At 45.4% G+C, this 21,799-nt stretch overlaps 1 protein-coding gene across 2 annotated transcripts in view; it reads right to left on the reverse strand.

Annotated features, from left to right (window-relative positions):
* The window catches only part of PLS3 (plastin 3), a 58,092-nt gene extending 50,971 nt beyond the window's left edge, over positions 1-7,121 (reverse strand). Inside the window, exon 1 of one of the 2 annotated variants that reach the window (XM_054996155.1) lies at positions 7,044-7,121. The gene's annotated coding sequence lies outside the window, so the exon portion shown is untranslated. The remainder of the gene's footprint in view (positions 1-7,043) is intronic. The other variant, XM_054996158.1, reaches the window with a different exon arrangement.
* Between the last annotated feature and the right edge of the window lie 14,678 nt (positions 7,122-21,799).

Here is a 21,799-nt window from a genome sequence, read left to right on the forward strand (position 1 = left end):
CAAGGGATGCTCTCCAGAAACACAGGTAATCAGTGAATATAATAAAATGGCCATTACAAACAATAATAATAACATACTTTGTAAACTGCTCTGAGTGGGTGTTAAGTGGTCCTGAAGGGCGGTATATAAATCAAATGTTGTTGTTGTTATTATTATTATATTTGGGCCCTGTAGCATGTTGAGTTTCATGAGTCAAAAGTCAATGCCATGAATGATGCCTCAAAAGTAACATGGACATTGGAGAAGACCTACAAAGTGCTCTACATGACCCAGATCCAAAATCTGACCCAGCTACAGAATTTGAGCATATCACAGTGGTTAAATATTGGGAGTTATAAAAGGGCATTAATGCTTGTCATGTTAGGTCAGAGCTCCTGAAACATATTTCATCCTAAGCAAATGAATGGACTGAATTATTCCTAACCAGCATGGTGGTGCTTCAGGAAACAAGGATAATGTACCACTGCACACAAGTAAGGCTTACTCTAAGAGATTTGCTGGATAAGGGCCATAGCAACCTGCAGCCTTTTCCAGCACAATGAAAATGGCATCTCCTATATCCTCACCTGTGTTTCTGTGGCATTTTGAGTCATTGACTTATTTAGAAACACATGACTTCCATATCAATCATTTATGAAAACCATCTCCAAGATGGTGCAGCAAATATGCAAGCAAGCATATGCTACCATGTAGCATGTGTCAGCGTGCGGTATTGACCTGTGCATATATCTGGGGGCAGCTGTTTGCAACATTTGTTCAGGGAGGAAAGAGGAGAAGAACAGAACCCTTTCAAAGCAGTTGCCCCAAAGGGGCAGGTGGGAAGAGAATCTCTACTTCGCTGATAAGTCAACAAATCAACCTCTGGTATAAAGATGAGGATTTACCACATGTGTGGCTGGACAACTGGCAGAATGCTGGACAACTGGCAGCATGCACAACAAATGCTGTCCCGGGATGCTTGGACCACTTTCATTTGGACTAAAGCCATTGCTTGAAATATCCAACAAACTGCAGAAATGAACAGGGAATGAGTAGTCTCAGAGTGCTTACAATTGATTTAATGTCATTGTTTGTATCAAGGCAAGTGTAATGAAGTGCTTAAATGTTGGACTAGGTCTTGGGGAGATCCCACTCAACCATGGACTCTGCTGGGTGACCTTGAACCACTCTCTCAGCCTAACTTACTCACAGAGTCCTTCTGAGGATAGAATGGACAAGGGGATATCCACGGGTTAGATCCCAAAAGCATTTTTGTTCTATCTTACCCAATCCTGCTCTTTACTTTAGCCCCAGTCCCACACGGCTTTTATCTCTCCAGATCCCATGATCCCCATCATAGCTTGTTTAGTGGTCAATGGTAACCCCTCCACCCTCTTTCACTAGGAGAAAACCGGGTTGGATTTATGCTGCTTGGAGATCCTGAAAGGACGGACAGGATAAAAATGCAGAATAGAACAGAAGGCGGCATTCCACGCAAAATTCTTGGCAAAATGGGTTAGGTGCAAGAGACGTCTGCTTGAATTAACCCTCTAACCACTGCTCTACAACAGCTCAGGAGCATTTTGAAACTCTTTCTTTATATACAGCAGTCTGCAATGGCCAGCTTGGGGGGTTTCTCCCCTCGGCTTCTGGTGACTGGTAATAGCTCTGCCAGGCTGAGCCTGCCAGAGTTGGCAGGAAGGGAGACTAAAGGAAACCCAGCATAGCCTCCTTTCTTATTAGCACCTCAGCTCCTGCAGAGGAAGTTGCATGCTTGGTCAAAGCAACAGCCAAACCTTATCAGAAAGAAAACTTTGCATTCTGCAGACTCTCTGCCAGCCACATCGACCACAAGCCTAGTTTGAGACACAGCAAAGACACAGAGAACACACAATGTTCTCAGAACAGAAAGTCAGAGAAAATTGTGCTGCTGTGTTACTCAAAATGAAGAAATGGCTTCGGCGTAGCCTGATCACTGACAGGGACAATTGGCACCAATGGACTGCCTTCTGCTCATTCTCTAAAGACACCCTGGAATGTGTGTGTTTTTTAATCACACCCAGCTGTAAGGTAAAAGTGGGCTGTAATTGGTTTTGCTTGACTAGAAGAAGCCATTTGGGAGTTTGAACACATGAAGCTGCCTTGTTCCGAGTCAGGCCTTTGGTCTATCCAAGCTCAGCATCCTCAACTCTAACAGGCCCTGGCTGTCCAGGAGCTCAAGGAGATGTCTTTCACATCACCCATTGATTTAACTTGAGGATGCCAATATTGCTTTGAGACTAAAATGGTCTGCCTGTGTATCTGGCACTCTGCCCCAGAAGGCCTTTTGACCAACACCTGACCAGAGGTGAATGCAAGGATAAAGGAAACCCAGAAATCTCACATTATAAGGTCCTTGCATCCCCCACATGTCTGCCTCAGTCCTCTCAACAGACAGAACTTAAATCTTCAGTTGCATGGGGGCCTGACCTGGGTCTGGACTGTGGCACACAGAGAGAGAGGGCTGAAGCTTCCCCCATAACTCTGCCTCAACCTGAAGTGGCCCCGGGGGGAGCCTCTATATGCCCCACAGTAGAAACTTATGTGTAGCCTCAGTCCCAATCCAAATCAGGAATATGTGCAGCTGGAAATTAAGCACTGAGCATGGAACACAGGGAGCACATCTGTGAACAGTACTGGGTCAGATATATGGGGAACATGATAACTTTGCATCATGTGATTCAGATCCTGAGATACAAGAAATGCAAGGCTTGGAACTGAAACTGCATACCTCAGTATAAAAAATATTAAAGCAAAACTGCAAATTCAGGCAAGCCGATACTGTATGATTTCAAGTTCCATCTGGCATTTTCTCCTATAAAAAAGTAGAGAGTCCTGCTAGAAGATCAGCTCTAGCTATGTACAAACCTGAAAAGAGAAATTACTCTGAAGGTAGCATGCATTGGATGCACTCCACGGGGAAACACCGTCTTCACTACATTTCCAGCTTCCTCTGACATTCCATATCTGCTTCTGACCAACAAGGAGCTGTACACAAAACTGTTTCATAATTCAACTTGCCCCGCTACGTACATCACTCTGTAGATCCTAACCAACTAAATCGATTTACTTTTCATAGTAAATCATGAATCATTTTGCCGCTACAGCACTTCCTTTCTGTTTCAAGGGGGTGGAGGTGGGAAAATCCCTCCACAGAACAGTGTGAAACCTCATGGAACAAGAAACTTGGGGTGGGGGTGACTTATAGGTTGAAATACTTTTCAGTGAAGAAAAATATGCCATTGACTTTTAACCCCCACACAACAAACAAAATCTGTTGTTTTAATACCACATGTGGGTTGTTTGTTGTGTTTTAAATTTTTTTAAGACATATATACCCCACATTTGTCCTCAATGAGGACCTAAACGCAGCATTTGATATTATTCTCCCCTCTTCCATTTTATCCATACAACAACCCTGTGAAGTAGGTTAGGCCAAGAGTGAATGAATGACCCAAAGTTGGTCAGTTAGCTTCCACAAAAGAGCAGGGATTCAAACCTGAGTCTCCCAGATCCTGGTCCAACACTCATACCACAGCATCATTTTTGGCTAAAGGTCCCCCAAGGCAGCTAAGGGTAGTTAAAATAAAAACAATGATGAACACCAAAAATTATAAACAACATGCCAGCAGGAGGCAGTACAAAACTACGTTTCAAAATACCTGGCAGAATTTTTTTTAAAAACTCCAAACTGCTCTTTTTAAAAGAGCCAATGAGATAGATCTGCTGAGCCCACTTGGGGAAGAACCACCACCCCCTCCCAAGAGGAGTCACCACCACCAAGACACTATTTCAAGAAAATGTCAATCTGACGGTGGTGGAATGGGGTCACTAAACAGGACCACTAAACAGGTATTCCTGCACATGGGTTTGAAGCTTGCAATCCTGCCCCACCTTTGGATTTAGGAACATCAACAACCGACCACAGCAGCGATTAAACACATAACAGTTCAATGGCAACATTTACTAAGTCAGGAATCTGGGCAGTGCTAATAAAGAAGCAACATTAAATCAGTCCTCAGCTACATAACCAGAAGCATCTGTATATTTTACATACTGATTTGTATATTGCCCTTTGGTTACAAATCAAACAATAATCAGTTAAGAGAAGAGGCTGATTGGTGCTTCAAAGCAGTAATGCTTCTCCTGTCTAATGTTCAGGGTGGCGTACATAATTCTTTCCTCCATTTTATCCTCACAACAACCCTGTGAGGTAGGTTAACCTGAGAGTGTGTGACTGGTCTAAGGTCACCCAGCAACTTCATGGCATAAGTGGGGGTTTAAACTTGGGTCTCCCAGACCCCAGTCTGATACTCTAATCACTAAACAAAGTCAAGAAATGCTGGATGTTATCCCGCAAAACAGTTATTCTGTGGGGAGGGCGGGGTATACATCGAATAAAATAAATAAATAAAATAAATTATTCGCAGGTAAGTAATTTTATCCATGTGAATGAAGCACACTAGTCTTTAGCCTCCAGACACTATCCAAAACCCCATTAAAAGCAGCAGTGGCAGGAGGTGTCATATTTATTCCCCTACAGGGAGAACACATCCGTTTGTGCCTGCGGATTCTCAGGTGGGCTGTTTTCTTGCTCGCAAAAAGATCGGTGAGCACTCGATTCCAGTAAAGAGCTGGCAGACTCCTATTTCCCTTGGAACAAAGTTCTTGTACTGAAATTCATGCAATGTCAAGAACTGTCCGTGGAAGTTTTCTGTACAAATGTGATCCCACTACCTCTCTACAGAGGTAGAGAGAGAGAGACAGAAAAAGAACAGCTCTGCCTTCAAAAAGCTAAAATCTGAGATGTGCCTATTGTATTTATGTGCAGAAAAGAGCAAAAACAGGAAGCATGGTTTGGGTCGCACACCCACATTCCACTGGGAATTATGCAAGACTGTAACAGCAATTTGCTGACTAGTAACTCAGTAGCATTTGCTTGGGGCTCTATCCCCAGTAAAGAAAGGATGGATGTTCGAAATTACAACTTTCCCTAAGGGCTTGTCACCCTTACTCAAGGAAACCTTCAATGCTGTTATTTTAGGTTTTTATTCTGCTATACCAGTTTGCATTTAGGAACAAAGTATCTCTTAGTCATCACCGAATTGTGATGCTCGGCCTCTAACCTAAAGTATATAATGTTTTTGAATCTGTTCCAGCTTTGACATTTGACAGGAAAGCCAGAGGCTTTCAAAAGCTTCTTAAGAAAGCATGGCGGGCGGGCGGGGAAGACGCCAGTCTGGGGGAAAGTCTGAAGTACAGATCGGCCTTCTTGCTACCGGAAGGCTAATGGCACATCCATCCTGGAGCAAGGGTGTGGCTACATCTGCTCTCCAGTAACAAACTGTCATCCTTCTAGAAGCATCAATTCCTAGATAAATCAGAAGGACCGCTACATCAACGCTCTCCCTCCCTGCCAGGGGCACTTCCCCTCTCTCCAGATTGGAACAAAGTCCTAATCTTGCAGCAGGGCAGCCCCACAAAGCAAGCATCTATTGGAGTCGCTGCCCAGGGGAATCTTGTGCAGAAGACCAGTTGCAAACGGAGTTGTTAATGAATCAACCCATTCAGAGAAGATTTCTTCACCAGTGTCTCCAAATGGGAACCCCCACCGTGGCAGAAAGTTTAGGCAATCTGAGTTCTTGCAGTTTGGCTAAAAAGCTGAGAAAAACCACATTGGGGATTTTCAAATTAAAACAAAACAAAAAGACAGTCCCTTGAGTTAAATAAGAGCCATATGGGTAGGAGGCCTTGAGAGGAAGGGGAGACAGGAAGGGTTCTTGGGGCCCACATCTTCAGAGGACCTTGCATGGTGCCTGGAGGGCTTCCTTTCCCCTCTCCTGCTGAGGCATTTATTTGTGGAGGGGGGAATGCAAAACAGACACAACCACTGGGATGGGGCTGATCTGAACAGCTTCTTTCTCTCAATTCTGTTTCATCATCCCAACCCCTTAAGTCCAGGGCAAAAAAAAGGATGTGTTTTTAATCAGCAGGACAGAGGAGCAGTTGGCAAGAGGGGGCTGCCATCAGAACCTGTGGGATGTAGCAGCCAAAGTTCAAACAGGCATTCTGGTATGAAGCTAATGGTCTGAGCTTGGGACAGCCACTCTCTCTCTCAGCCTGAACTGCTTTGCAGAATTGTTGTGGGGCTACAAGGGAAGCAGGACTGGGGTTTCCCCAGTATTTTTCCTCAAAGGGACCTGACTTAATTAGACTCTTACACTCCGCGCCCCCACACACACACCCCAAGCTACCTAAAGAGGGAGGCTCCATATTGGGTTTGAAACGCGTCACTCAGATGAGCAATGCAGTCAAGCCAGGAGGTCAGGTTCCGAACTCGTGGCGTATTCACACGAGCGCTCTAGAAAAGCAGCGTGGGTCACCCCATCGACGGATCCCGGGGGAGTTTTGTGGGTCTGCTGGCCAACAGCTTTCTCACCATTACGGGAGTCCGCCAGTCCCTTTGGAAGAGCCACCCTCCATCCCCGGCGCGCCTTTACCACCGCCGAGGCAACCTGCGGCCAGGCAGGCGGAGCCCTGCGAGCAGCACCCTGGGCAGCTCAGCCAGCCGCTCCAGGATGCTGCAGGAGGGAGATGCGCCGGGCGGGGCTCGGCACGTACGGCTGGCCCGAAGTACCTAAAGCGGCTCCAGCCTGGCCGAAAAGCATGGTGCAGAGCCGCCCGGCTTTGGGAGACGGCAGCAGGCGCGCTTCTTAGACGTCCGCGCCCAGAAAACTCTTCCCACGTCCAAAAGGGGCCAGGGCGCGCCAGCGCTCCCAGGGATCCCCCTGCCTGCCCAGCGCGCGTGTGGCTCTCCCCGCCACGCGGGCGGCGGGAAGTTTGGGGACCTGCGACTCGGCCCATTTCCTGCTCGGCCGTAGCCCAGCTAACCCCGGGCTCCTCGAACGGAGGCGGCCTCCCCTTCCGACCGCCGGGCTTGCTTTGGCCACCGCGGCGGCTGTCCCCGGGGCCGGAGTCGGGGGGGCCGAGTTCCCGAGGCTGCAGGCGCCCCGCCGGCCACTCACCGCTGGCGTTCGTCTTCGGCTGCCCGGCGCGCTCCTCGCGCCTCAACACCACCGGCGGCGGCTCTGCCTGGGCTCTCCACGCCCAGCAGCTCGTCGCCGCATCCCCTCACCCTGCCCCGTCAAGACCCGCCTCCGGCCCGGCAGCGATTGGCTTGCGAGCCCGCGCATCAAGGAGGCAGAGGGAGGCCATTAGGCAGAGAGGCGGTCAGTCACTAACCCGCGGCCGGGATTGGAGAGGCCCACCCGCCCAGGGGCTGAGGGACCCGGCTCCAGACGGGCGGGCCCGGGAGAGCGCTTCATGGCGCTCGATGGAGCGCTCGATGGAGTTTGGTTGTGTCCCGCGAAAAGTTCAGAAGCCAGGCGGAAACTGCCCCCTTGCCAAGCCGTGTTTCACACATGCTGCTCCCCGGGCAAAGTTTCGCGCTCAGCTGGAACGCGCTGCTTCGGAACACACTGCAGACTGCTTTCCCCCTGCGAAACAAATGGGCGGCGGCTATATATTTTCGCGTAATTTTCTACATCTTTTAAAACCTGACGGTACCACACATGGATGGAGGGATGGGACGCTTGATGCTAAGCAGTTGTCTGGCGCTTTCAGTGTTCAAATTGCTTCCCACCCAATAATCCTTCCAACAGCCCTATAAGGTAGACCAGTATTATTATTCCTTATTTTGAAGGGGGGGGGGGTAATGCTGAGAGTGACTTGCTTGGAGTTCGTGGCAGAAGAGAGATTGCAGCTAGTGATCTCCTCTTAACCTGGTGGTCCTCATGTCCGAACATGGGTCGTGACTCGTGACAAGCTCTTCAACTGAGGAACCTTTTATAGAACTGCAGCAAAGATTTCAGGGATGCATCTCCAGCTGAGAGCCCCTGCAGCGGGAGAACAGTGATCTATACTTTCCTTGTGCTCCAAAGACCTCTCAGATAACAGACTCATTAAGTTTACAGCATATATTGCCATATGAGAACAAATCCACAAGGCAAGTTACAGTATTTTCTAAAAGCCACAATAAAATAAAATGCACATTACAACATCTTGTAAAAGAAAAAAAATAACATCATCCGACATCATCAAGGAGCCTTAAGCAGCTCCAAAATGCAAGTCTCGGAAACAGCAGCACCCTGAGGAATTTATATGACGAAGGATTAAGGAAAAGAGGGTAGAACAAACTTCTGGAGGAATTCCATGACCGTGGAGCTACTACCCAGAAGGCCCTGCTCTCTTCTGGCCACTCTTCACATTTCTGAGGCAGAGGCCCCAATGGAGAAGCAACTTGGGTGATGTCTTCAGTCTTGTATAGGAGAAGGTGGTCTGTGGTCCCACATAGCTGCAGTTTCAAATGCTGGGAAATTCATTGCATTAGGACTGCAGTGCTTATGAGATTGATTAATTTAAAATCTCTTAAGTGTTTTGAAGGGCGCCTGCAATTAATTGATCAGAGGTTTTAAAACATGTTAAATCTATTGGTGGCAAGTGCCTTTGAAGAAAAAGCATTCCTCTGCACGTTCACAGGAGAGAATGCCTCTTCTGAGATGGGACTACTATCAGATGAGCCTGTATCACCTAAAAACAGCTTTCTTTCTAATTGGTTTATTCTTATAGAAATGTATGTAGATTTAATTAACTAAAACATACAGTTTCTTGATTTTTTAAAAAAGCAAATGGCAGTCCTAACTGCAGTGTGAACTGATTAAATGTCAGGCCGCTCCATTCGGTGGCTCGGGTTCAAGGCTCATCACCATGTATTACAGCATTTTGCTCTGAATTCTTGCCAAGGTGTTTCAACATCTCCCCCTACAACTTCCTTCACTTGTTCAGTATTTCATCGTTGTTTTGCAAATTATTGCTCTACTTCCTGTTTCTTAACCGAGGCTTTTTTTAAACAGAAAGAGTCTTTTTTTTAAAGTGCTTTCTTTCCCACTACCTTTTCGATCTTCATGCCACCCACACTCGCACCACCTGTTGGTGGTGAGCTATTTCCTCATCCAGCAAACCCAAGTTGTATGCCAGCTGTTGTGTGGAAAGTCAACCGTACTGTCCGAAAGACAGTGCTGATCTTTAAGATACCTGATATGAGAGGCCCCAGACAAGAGGCTGATGACCACATGCTCTCCTTCTCAGGATGAGGGCAGTGGTGGTGGACCTCATAAGTAATTAGCATTTACCAAATGGAGGTGCATTTTCCCCTACCAGCTGGGTGGAAGAAGTGAGGAACAATCCTTCAACAAAGACTCCTGTTCATAGTATGCAACTGGGTGCTATTTATTGCATTTCTCCCATTATGGAGCCTAGAGTAGAGATTCCCAAGCAGCGTCCTATCCAGGTCCTAACAGGCCCAGATTTGCTTAGCTTCCAGCCACATGCTGGGCCCCCTTTACCCATCTACAGAAGTCACTGGCTGTACACTGGACTTGGAAACCCCCAGTATACTCATTCCGTCCCACCCCCACCTTCAGTCCAATCACCCTTTCCTACACTGGTAATTTTACTTCTGATGAACGGAGGGGGAAAATGCAAAATTTAAAGAAGAAACGTCAGAAACCCTGTGAACCCTCTTTGAATAGATTTTGGGTAGATGTAGGGCAGACTCTACTGAGAGCAGGATATGGATACTGACTGTGTTCTTACTGATAAGATATATTTGATTGCTCTGTATGTACGTGGCTGTTGGATTTGACTGTAGTCAGTCAACTTGGCCCATTGACTGGTTTTAATTATTTTAAATAATGATTTCTGATTTTAGTATTACTAGCCATTGCCAGCTCTGGGACAGCTAACAGATTCAAATAATCTATTTGGTAGATACAGACCTAGATGCAAACGTTATTTTCAGCTCCACAGTGTGAACTTGCTTCCTTCCTGCCCATCAGCAGCCAGTGGGTACAAACCGTTTTTTTAAAATTTGAACACACACACACACATTTTAATTGCTATGATATGAAATGATTGTAACAAACATTGCATAATAAATTCTTTATCTCCCCCTGCAAATAAACTAAGGTGCTTAATAACTAGAGCTATGTTACTTCAGAAAGTCGTTTTTAAGACAACTTCCTTTCCATTCTCCTGCAACAAAGAAGAGATCCGAAAGATCTACAATCAAAGCTGTATTCAAATTGATCTACATTTCCTCATTTCTCAGACATAATTATTTGTGTTTCATCTGCCTGACACCAGATAGCACCCCTTTCTGTAGCTGTTGGATTTGCAGTTGGCCAGCAGCTGCTCTGGGAATTTAAAACCTTAGCAGGAAAACGGGAGAAGGAAGGACACAGCAGCTGCCCATGAACTCCATAAGGTGTCCAGAAACCATCGTGCCTCATAGCTATCAGCCTAGGGCTGGGCCTAGAAACTCAAGGCAAAATCTTAAGAGGTAGCACTAGACACAAAATAAAATAAAATCACCCTTTGTGGGGGGGCGGGAATAGGGTCTGTATGCCAAACACAGCCTGTGTGTTATTGTTTTAAATCTCTTTTGTTGCTGTATCTTTAGACAGCTGTTAATGTACTTTAAATTATTATAGTATTGGAGAAATTTGAGATGCTTCCATTGCTTTGCTAAAAATCGGAAGCCTGAGAATAAAGCAAGAGCGATACGCACTTTTAAATATGCCGAATCACTTTCTTGGAGGAAGGTGACATTGTATTCCCCACCTTTAGTTCAACTGTACATTATACTTTACCCCATTTTGGGGGGGGGCATACCCCTCTCCCTCATAACGCAAGAGTGTTGTGCTCCCTTAGCCACAGTCACATCCTCCTTAAGTGCTTTGCTGATTGCCAGCCTGAGCCAGGCGCCCATCATTTATTTATATGCTTGGCAGCACATCTTCAAACAGACAAACAGATCACGCCAGGCGAAGACGTTGTAGCTGTGCCAGAAAATGCTGGGCTTTGGGCAAGTGGCTTTGCAGCCTCTCTGGAGGCAGTCAGTGCCTCTATGTCCTTTGCTGTTGGGGCTTCATCGTGGCTGGAAATGAGAGACAGTGGGAAACCATAATTTGAAGAGCAGCAAAAAGATGTGGGACAAGAAAGCATTTTCTTATAGTTGCCTTGCTGCAAGAGTCCAGTACATCGAAGGGTATGTCTTCCCCAGAGAAGTATAGCTGTCTGAAAGAGGTTAGGAGTCTCTACAGAAAGAACTACCTCCCCAAACTAGCTTTCCAGACTTCTTAGGAGGAAGCAATGACAGTTCAGATTGCTATAAAACATATCTACATATTGGGTACATCTATGGCAAAGATGTCAAGATGAAATTTTTGTCCCATGCAATTGTTCTCAACATAATGGGGAGGAATTCCTGTAGCTACTAGGATACTGTCCTAGCCTGAAGTAGGCAGCCAGCCTAGGGTCAGTGTGGGGGAATGGTGGTTACAGTGTCCATCTAGGATCTGGGAGACCCAGGTTCAAATCCCCACTCTGCCATGGAAGCGTGCTAAGCAGGGCTTTTTTTCAGGGGGAACGCGGGGGAACGGAGTTCCAGAACCTCTTTAAAATGGTCACATGGCTGGTGGCCCCGCCCCCTGATCTCCAGACAGAGGGGAGTTTAGATTGACGCAATCTCAGCTCCCCTCTGTCTGGAGATTAGAGGGCGGGGCCACCAGCCATGTGACCATTTTCTCTGAGGGCAATCCACTGAGTTCTACTACCTCTTTTCCCAGAAAAAAAGCCCTGGTGCTGAGTAACCTTGGGTGAGTCACACACTCTTAGCCAGGACTGATAGAAAGATAATATGGAAGAGAGGACTGCTTTGAAAGGTGGGTTATAAATGAAGTAAAAAAATAGTTGAAAATTAAGGAAGACAATGAGGGTCTGTCAGAGACTCTGGGCTTGGGAACATCACAGCCTAATGCTCCAGTTTGGTTTTTCTCAGTTCTAAGACTGATCAGACCAACAACACTGACTGAAAAGTAAGCGCAGGAAGGAAATATTCCTGAATAGAACTTGTGAAGAAGTGGAACTATATGGAACAAGTGATAAAGGGGAGAATTATTTTTTCTTGCTTTCACTAAACAGAATAACGAAACAGAAAAATAACACTTAGTATCCATATAGTGTTTTATTTAGCAAAGCTGCCCATGGGGATGACATACAAAAACAGCCTCAGATTAAAGTCTAGTACAGGATCTATATAAAAATTTAACAACATAAATAATCTGCAAAACGCAGCAGCATATATCATTTCAAAAATGACACAAAAAACCAGTATCAAAAATGGGCCAGGAGACCTGAAAGCACATCTGAGCAGAAGCAGTAATCAACTGTAAAAAGCAAGGGGTGGGGGGGACAGCTATAGAAACACAGAAGTAAATAATCTTTACACATTACCTCCACAAGTGGTACAATGATTCTGTACAGAGAAACAGAGGCCAATTCATGAGCCATTGAAGAACTGCAAGAAGCATGTTGTTCCCTGACCTAGGGTTGCCAGCCTCCAAGTGGTGGCTGGATATCTCCCAGAATTACAACTGATCTCCAGGCCATAGAGATCACTTCCCCTGGAGAAAATAGCTGCTTTGGAGGGTGGAATGTATAGCATTATATGCTGGGGGTCCCTCCCCTCTACAAACCCCTTCTCTCTCCAGGCTCCATCCCCCAAATCTCCAGGAATTTCCCCATCTGGAGTGGGCAACCCTACCCCTTTCCCTGGTGGTCAGTCACTAGGCACGTCCCTAAGAATGACCTTTAACAGTTGGGTTGTGCTGATCCATCATCTTCTAATATGAAAAAGTGAGCCATTAAAAGAACGCCAGCAACAGGCACCATTAAAAAGGGGTTTCCTTACACTTGGCCTATCAAGGTCAGTATCTAACTGTCAGTGGCTCTCCAGGACCTCAGGTTAAAGCTTTTTGTTTTTTTGTTTGTTTATGTCATTTATAGACCACCTTTCTCACTGAGACTCAAGGTGGATTACATAGCGTGAGACTGGTACAAATCAGTATCGAGGACATTTCCATATGGTATCAAGCCGGTCCTTTTAATTGGAGATCCTGGGGAATGAAACTGTTTCCTCCTGCACACAAAGCAGATGCTGAGCCACAGACATGCTCCAAATGGCTCATAAATTCAATGGCTCATTCAGACATCTCCTTCCATCATCCTACAGACAGCATCCAACTACTGTCACCATTGATTCGAAGGGCTATGCAAGGACACCCAACTGTTGAATAGCTGCAATCTGGTTATTTGTTTTAAAGTGATTATATTTTTGGCATTTTCTGGAACGAATGGACGTCTGGAGAGTTGGTCAACATGTCCTATGAGTTCTGATTCGAAAGAATCAACAATAGAAGTGACAGAGCTGGCAGTCTTATTCTGGAAGTGCAGGAATGGTAAGCAGGGCTTTTTTTCAGGGGGAACGCAGGGGAACGGAGTTCCGGAACCTCTTGAAAATGGTCACATGGCTGGTGGCCCCGCCCCCTGATCTCCAGACAGAAAAGAGTTTAGATTGCCCTACGTGCCGCTGAGTGGCATTTTCTCCGAGGGCAACCCACTGAGTTCCACCACTTCTTTTTCCAGAAAAAAAGCCCTGATTGTAAGTAATCATTCTCTTCAACTAAGCAAGTTTTATATTTTCATTGCTAGAACTTCCCACCACCATCACCACCAGCAAGGTTGGCTTTTTATAAGATAGATAAACCTCTTACTTATAGATGTAATCTTCAAATCCTGTTGACCCATGAGGAGACACACAGATAGATAGCCAAGGGTGATAGATGACACTTGAATTTGATATGCTGTTTTCTTGTCGCTGCCCCCACCCTGTGCCTCAAGAAATGGTTTTAAAGTGATGAAAAGCCGATAAGGGGAAAGAAACCAGAGGATGTGGGTTTACTGATGCTTTGCCTTACTGAACATAGGAAGCTGCTTGCTATTGAATCAGACCAATGGCCCATCAAGGTCAGTATTGTCTACTCAGACTGGCAGCAGGTCTCCAGGATCTCAGGCAGAGGGCTTTCACATCTCCTACTACCTGATCTTTTCTACTGGAGATGCTGAGAATGGAACATAGGACCTTCTGCATGCAACCAGAGCTCTGAAAAGCAGAGAGGATAAGACAAGATGTATGGGACTAGGCAGGGCTTTTTTTCTGGGAAAAGAGGTGGTGGAACTCAGTGGGTTGCCCTCGGAGAAAATGGTCACATGGTTGGTGGTCCTGCCCCCTGATCTCCAGACAGAGGGGAGTTTAGATTGCCCTCTGCACTGCGGCGTGGAGGGCAATCTAAACTCCCCTCTGTCTGGAGATCAGGGGGCAGGGCCACCAGCCATGTGACCATTTTCAAAGGTTCCGGAACTCCGTTCCGCTGCGCTGCTGCTGAAAAAAAGCCCTGGGACTAAACAATGTTTGTACCTGCTAGGGTTTTGTTGGGTTCCAGTTAACTCTTGGAAGAGGGTCTGGTAGCCTTGAGTCATGCAGAAGAGGTATCATTACCGTTGGCCAGTGGTGTCATAGGTGGTAACGCTAATGCTAGATGCTGATCCTGTCTTGCCTTCCCATCTTAAAACAACTTATTTGCCTAGGCAATGTGATGGCTAGGGCTGGTGCTCTGGAAGTCAATGGGCTTAGAAGAGTGTGGCTCTGCTTAGGACTGCACTGTAGGTCAGGGAGCAGAAATGAGCAATCTGAGAGCAGCTCAGACTGAAGAATCACACCAGAACATTGAACTCTAAAGCCTCCTGATCTCTCCTAAGCTGGTAACCTGCTGATCACCTACAGTGGTGGTGCAGAAGTACAGCAGTCATCACTGAGTCAGATCGTTGGTCTATCAATGACTTCTCTGTAGACTTCTTGGACAAGCAGTAACTCTCAGAGCCTTTCTCATCACTTACTATCTACCTAATGCTTTTGGCTGGAGATGGCAGGGATTGAACCTGGGGTTTCTGCATTCAAAGCAGATGCTCTGCCACCAAACCACAACCCCAAATGGCAAGCCAGCATGCTGCTGCAAAGAAGCATCTGGGTTCCACTTCAAAATCCAGGGTTGGGTACCCCAGATGCTTTATAGCAATTAGTGGTGGTGGAGAGTGCTGTCAAGTCATAGCTGACTTACGGCATCTCCTGCTGGGGTTTTCAAGGCAAGAGACTAACACAGATGGTTTGCCATTGTCTCTGCATAGCAACTCTGGTCTTCCTTGGATGGCTCCTATCCAATTATTAACCAAGGCTGACCCTGCTTAGTTTCCAAGATCTGATGAGATCAGGCTGTCTGGGCTATCCAGGTCTGGGAATAGCAATTAGTTGTTTTAATTGACTGGATTCTTCTCACTATTCCAGCTTGCCACCTTGAGGTTTCCCAGACTGAGCCTCCTCTACATTTGGTACAGCCATTACCCAAAAGAAATCTTTGATGCCATGCAGTTTTCCATTGGCCCTTCTGGGCTCAACCATTTCCTCCTACTGCCTAGAGAGGTCTCCTCCAGCTGCTGGGTCTTCTAGGCTGCTCCAGGAGAATTCCCTATTCTAATCTACCCATCTCAGTGCATGCCATCAGTGCATTGAGAAACAAGTGGGGGATAGAAATGCAGAAGTTTGTGCAACATCCTGGAAGTTGGCCAACACCACAGAAAGAACAGAATAAGCTGAGGCGCGAAGCTGAAACTACAGCCAAGGCAAGTAGAGCTTGTGTTTCTTTCAGAGGCAGTAACCTTGAAAGCCACACAGAAGGAAACAGAAATTTAGAAACAGAATGACAAGAAGAGCCATTTGAGGAAAGGTTGATGAAAGGCAGAAGATCAATAGCGAACGCAAGGAGAAGAGGGGGATGTTTTTAGAAAGCGGAATAGCCAGCAGCCAAGCCAAGCTGAGGAAATGGATCTGCAACCAAAGAAGGAAGGGGGAAGCAATGCAGAGAAACTGGGCAGGTGCACAGAGTTGTGGCAAAGGGACAAAGTGTGTTTATGATAAGAAGATATCTTAAAATTTCTAGAGGAAATTTCTACTCTTCATCAGAAAACATCGTTCCTTTTTAAAAATAAAATATAAAATATCACATAGCTCGACAGGGCTAAAGTCACCCAGACACAAATAAACGGCTCATAAGTAGAATTGCTAACCTGCAGGTGGGGCATGGAGATCTCCTGAACTTACAGCTGAGCTCTAGGCTACACATATCAGTTTCCTTAGAGAAAATGGCTGCTTTGGAGGGTGGACTCTACGGCTTTATCCCACACTGAGGTCCCTTCCCTCCACAAACCTTGCTCTCCACAGGCTACCTCAAATCTCCAGGAATTCCAAACCTAGAGTTGGCAACCCTAATCATAAAGCAGTGGTTGGGACAGGCACATTTTGCATGTCTTTTGGCAAGTGGAGAACATTGGGTACCAGCAGGTGTCCCTGAGCAGCCAGGTCCCAAGAAGGAAGATGTAGGCAGCTCAGTGTGGATCCTGCATTTGTACAAGTGTGCCATGTGAGCAACTGCTGTTCTGTGATGGATGAAAAGCAGGGTGTATGAATGAATAAGCATCATACCTTGTACTGTGCGCAGAACTCAGCATCCCTATAACACCAGCATTGTGTTTACAAAAGCAAGTTCCTCACCCTTCAGCTATCCACTAGCAAGATGTGTGTGAGCAAAACCACAAATGCCAGGAGGTGCTGAGGGCAGCAGAGTGTGTCTTGCCTTCCCCTGATCAGTGGCAGCAAAACTGCTTTGGCAGAATATATAAAAAATGGTAGCATAGTAGTTAGTGTAAGATCTTGGGAAACTGTGTCTGAATCCTCAGTCTGCCATAGCAGCTCGCTATGTGGTCTCAGGCCATCACTCCCTCTTTCAACCTAAACTACCTCACAGGGTTGTTGTGAATAATAAAATGAAGAATGGGGAAATGTTGTTGGGTCCCCATCGGGGAGAAAAGCAGGGGGAAATTAAATTGTATCTATTTTACACAATTTTGTACGCCTCCTTTTCTGTCCTCGTAAGGGGTACCAAAGTGGTAATTGTGGGCTGCCTTGGCAAAGTAGACAGAGCCCTTTAGGGTTGCCTGCTCTAGGTTATTAGTACTATTATTATTTAGGAAGTTCCTGGCGATTTGGGCAAGTGGATCCTGAGGAGGGCATGGTTTGGGGAGGGGAGGGAGCTACCACAGAATCCACATTCCAAAGTAGCTGTTTTCTCCAGGGGAACCGATCTCTGTTGCCTGGAGATCAGCTGTAATTCCAGAAGATATCCAGCCACCACCTGGAGGTTGGCAGTCCTACAATCAAAGCTGCCTGTGATTGTCTTGAGCTCCCAGAACCTCCTGTCTCTTGCCCTTTATCTTACCCTCTTGCCATCTCTGGTTCCCTCCCACCAGCCACTGTTCAAACCTTCCCACGAACAAAACACTGCGGAAAACATTACCCATGCTTGTGTGCTTTCTGCAAAGTTTGTCATTCAGCAGCTCCTACCCAACTGCCTTTTATGGCCTTCTCTCGCCTTCATTCCCCGCCCGCCCGCCCCAGCCTCTTCAGTAAAGGAAGGAAGTCCACTGAATCATGCCAGCCAACAGGGAAGTGTGTAACAAGCAAAGGAAATGAAACGAGAGACACTCACACCCCTTCTCCATTTTATTGATTCTCAACAAGCATTTTATACATTCAATGGATGTTTATGCAGGCTTGCGAACAAACATTACATGTTTGCTTTAAAACAGAGCATTGCTGGGCAACTGCATTGAGTGGATTCAGAGGCAACTGATGCTCCAGACAACTGGTCTCCCAGTGAAGTATCTATGACCGCATGAGGCTGATGGACGTTGAGTAAGACCACTTGGTCTCCAGCTTGGGGCTGTCTCTCCTGGGCTACTGCAGCGCTCATAAACCTCAGCGGGGGAAAGATCTTTCCCAACACCTGCTCCTGGAAATATTTTAACTGGAGATGGCAGGGATTAAATGCAAGACCTTCTGCATACAGCTTTAACCCAAATTAGATGATTGGTTCATCTAGCTCAGCTAACAGACAGCAGCTCTAAGTTTCTCAAGAACAAAATAACGTCTCCTAATACCTGCTGCTTTAGGGGAAGATGTCTAGAACTGAACAACAGACCTTTTGTATGTGAAGCAGATCCTCTCCTCTGATTGGGGAGGGTAAATCCATGACAGGCAAACAGGAAGGCCATACCTAATTGAAAGGCTAGCCTATGTTTAGTCTCTGAGATATACTTTTCCTATGTGTCAATGCATTTATCATGCACAGTCTCATGTTATGATAGGCTAACTTTTGTGGAGCAAAGGGGAGAATGCAGAAGTTCCTTCTCAGACATGAAGCAAAGGAGAGAGAGGTCCCTTCTCAGAAACAAAGCATGTCAGGTGCCACAAAGCAAGGTGTCATGAGCAGTATGGGCTAGGAAACAGTACTTAGTTGTGCCCGCCGGTGTGCTTCATGCTGGGAAGGGATACCTACTGGAGTACTTTGAGGCTAACAGGAGAGAAGAGTGGGCTGCGAATGTAATCGATGGAAATGAACGGGTGAGAGATGGTGACTTGCCTATATCTGACCAATTAAATGGGGGACATAGGAAACTACTGTGTGCCCATCCAACCATTGGCTCATCTGCCTGTTCCAAGTGGCTGTGACTGTCCAAAGCTTCAGGATAGGGTAACCATCCTCCCGGTGATGTCTAGAAATCTCCCAGAATTACAACTTATCTTCCACCAAGAGAGATCAGTTCCCCTAGAGAAAATGGCTGCTTTGTAGAGTGGACTTTATGGCATGACACCTTGCTTACCTCCCTCCCCTCCCCTTTCCAGGCTCTACCCCCAAAATCTCCCAGAATTTCCCAACCCAGAGCTGACAACCCTACTTCAGGCCGAGGCCCTGATCAGTCCAGTTACCTGAGAGATTGCACCTCAGACATCAAGCATGCAAACCAAGGATGTCTTCTGTTGAGGTCAGGCCCTGCCTCTTTGCTTATTCTGAGATTTGAACCAGGGGCAACAGGTCATATGAGTGCTATTCCAGCTTCATACCAGATGGCCTTTTGCTAGATCTGGTAATGGTAAGAAATAAGGCCTTAATCATAACTAGGTTTATTGTCTTAGTGGAGCACAGACAACACCGACACAGAACTTCACCTTCTTCAGTCATGCTCCAAAACTATAGGGGCTGAAGAGGTCCAAACAATCCCAACTAAAAGGCACAAAACCCTCAGACATATACAGCTCCTTTGTTAATCAATTACTGCTCATTAAGTCCATGGTTTGTCAGATGCCTCCGATGATAGAGACAAGAACTGAGGTTAGACAGGCTCCTGGTCTGACAGACAAAGCAATCTTATGCAGAGTTACCAACTCACTGCTAGTGGATTTAGACTGGAGTAACTTTGCATATGACAGCAGTGTACATCTGGCACATTTTATTTTGAGTCTCATATGGCCATATCAGGAAGAAGCTCCAAAATGGGAAGCCCATGTTCATTTTCAAATTTTACTTCCATGTTTTAGTTCCATATTTTCTGACCTGCTTCCTTGTTTCTTATGTTTTCCATAATAATAATAAATGCAATCACAGGACTAAAAGCTGACTTTAAAAAGAGAATTGTGAACATTGCATTCATTGCTCTTATGGTACAGAGTCTGGGCTTTGCACAGTGTAGCTGCAGTTATCACTACAGTTTTATGGAAGGATTCAGTCAGTAATCTCTCCTTGGGGCCTAATGTTTTTCAGGACTGTGCAACCTCTCAGGAAGATTTTCATTTTGCAATCCATGTTCCCCATCTGAAACAGCAGAGGGGGTTTTTGGTGAGAAACCTATCAAGTATTGTGATTAACAGTTCATAACAGCAAACGTATTGAAGACTGGAAGCACACAGACAGTAAACCAGGCTCAACAGGAGCCAATTTATACATAAGAAAACCACACCCCTTTTTAGCAACAGCCAATACAAAACAAGTAGTTAGAATCCTTTCTTTGCATAAACCATATACATAGAAACTTATTTCCAGTATGGTGATTATTTTTTATTAGGGGTCATTTCGTAGAAAAAGAGCTGGAGGAACTCATTAGCATAACTCATTAGTATAACTCATTAGCATATGCCACACCTCTTGCCATCACTGGAAGTGTGTCATTGGTATAACTGATTTGCATTTGCCACACCCCCTGACCTCATCTATTCTGGCTGTTTTGGACCCAATCCTGGCCATTCAGGGCCAAAATTGGGCTCAAAATGGCAAAAAGGGGCTGAAAATGGCTGAAAAGGGGCCCAAAATGGTCAGGATTGGGCCGCTGAGAAGCGGGAGAGTGATCCACCACCCATCAGGGGCCCAATCCAGGCTGTTTTGGCCCCAATCCAGGCCAAAATGGGCCCAAAATGGCCGAGAGTCAGGTTGGCAGGGCCACCTGACATGTGACCTCTTTGGACAACTGCCGGAACTGCGTTCCTGTGCGTTCCCCCTCGAAATGAGCCCTGGTTTTTATTATACAGATCTTTTTTTTTTTAAAGTTTTTTATTGGATTAGAAATATTTTAATGTCCATTACAATCAATTTCCTTTAAAAAAATTCCAATTCTAACCCCCTCCCTTTCCCCCCCCTTTTGTTGACTTCCAACAGTTTTCCAACCCCTTATCTATTTTCCCCTACTCATTTCAAACTTATTTTACCTATTAAACATATACTTTCACTCTCTTCTAAGCTTACCTATTATATCACAATGCTGTCTCATTTCCCTTTCCATTTAACTTAACAACTAGATAATACATTTCTGGCATATATTCTTCAATAATCATTTTGGTAACCTGTACTCTATCTTACTCATTCTGATCTCCTCTATATTGAACAAACAATTTATTCCTCATTATACATAACTTTAAGTACATTATAAACATCGCATACCTTCAATATAGGTCAATCAATTTAACCCATACTCCATATATTACTCTTTGTTTTATACTTTAAGCATAAGTCAATCAATTTGACCCATATTCTGTATATTACTATATATTTTCCCCTACTTTCTTGTATTCATTCATTTTGATTATACAGTTTCTCCATTATACCATTATCTGCCAGCAATGAGATTAATCAGTTTCTATCCCTAATAGTCAAATAAAATAATTGCTTAGATATTTTTCAACTCTCCCCCCCCCCCCCCCGGTATAGTCACTTCTCTCTTCTTTTGTTATATTTCAGTAATTTTCAAACTGCCACAGTTCTCCTCCCACCTCCCATTTTTTCACCAAGTATTGTTTCAGCTTCTCCCAGTCTGTGTTAAACTGTCCTGGATCAAGGTCTCTCAGTCTTCTTGTCATTTTGTCCATCTCCGCCATGTACAGCAATTTATAAATCCAGTCCTCGATGGTTGGCACTTCTTGTACTTTCCACTTCTGCGCGTACAAAAGTCTAGCCGCTGCCGTCATATAAAATAGCAATGTCCTGTGTTGTGCTGGAATATCCTCCATTCCCAAGTTCAGTAGCAGGAGTTCTGGGTTCTTATTAACTTGAAATTGTAAAATCTCACTTATTACTCTTATTATTTCCCCCCAGTACTGCCTAGCTACCTCACAAGTCCACCACATGTGATACAAAGATCCCTCATGTTTTTTACATTTCCAGCACTTGTTAGACATATTTAAGTTCCCTAGTGCAATTTTCTTTGGTGTCAAATACCAACGATAAATCATTTTATAGACATTCTCTTTAATGTTAGTGCATGTCGTAATCTTCAATGTATTTTTCCACAAGTATTCCCACGCCTCCATTGTTATTTCTTTATTAAAGTTTATAGCCCACTTCACCATCTGCACTTTAACTGTCTCATCTTCAGTATACCATTT

Source organism: Eublepharis macularius, chromosome 13 (genome assembly GCF_028583425.1).
Source record: "Eublepharis macularius isolate TG4126 chromosome 13, MPM_Emac_v1.0, whole genome shotgun sequence".
Taxonomy (NCBI): Eukaryota; Metazoa; Chordata; class Lepidosauria; order Squamata; family Eublepharidae; genus Eublepharis; species Eublepharis macularius.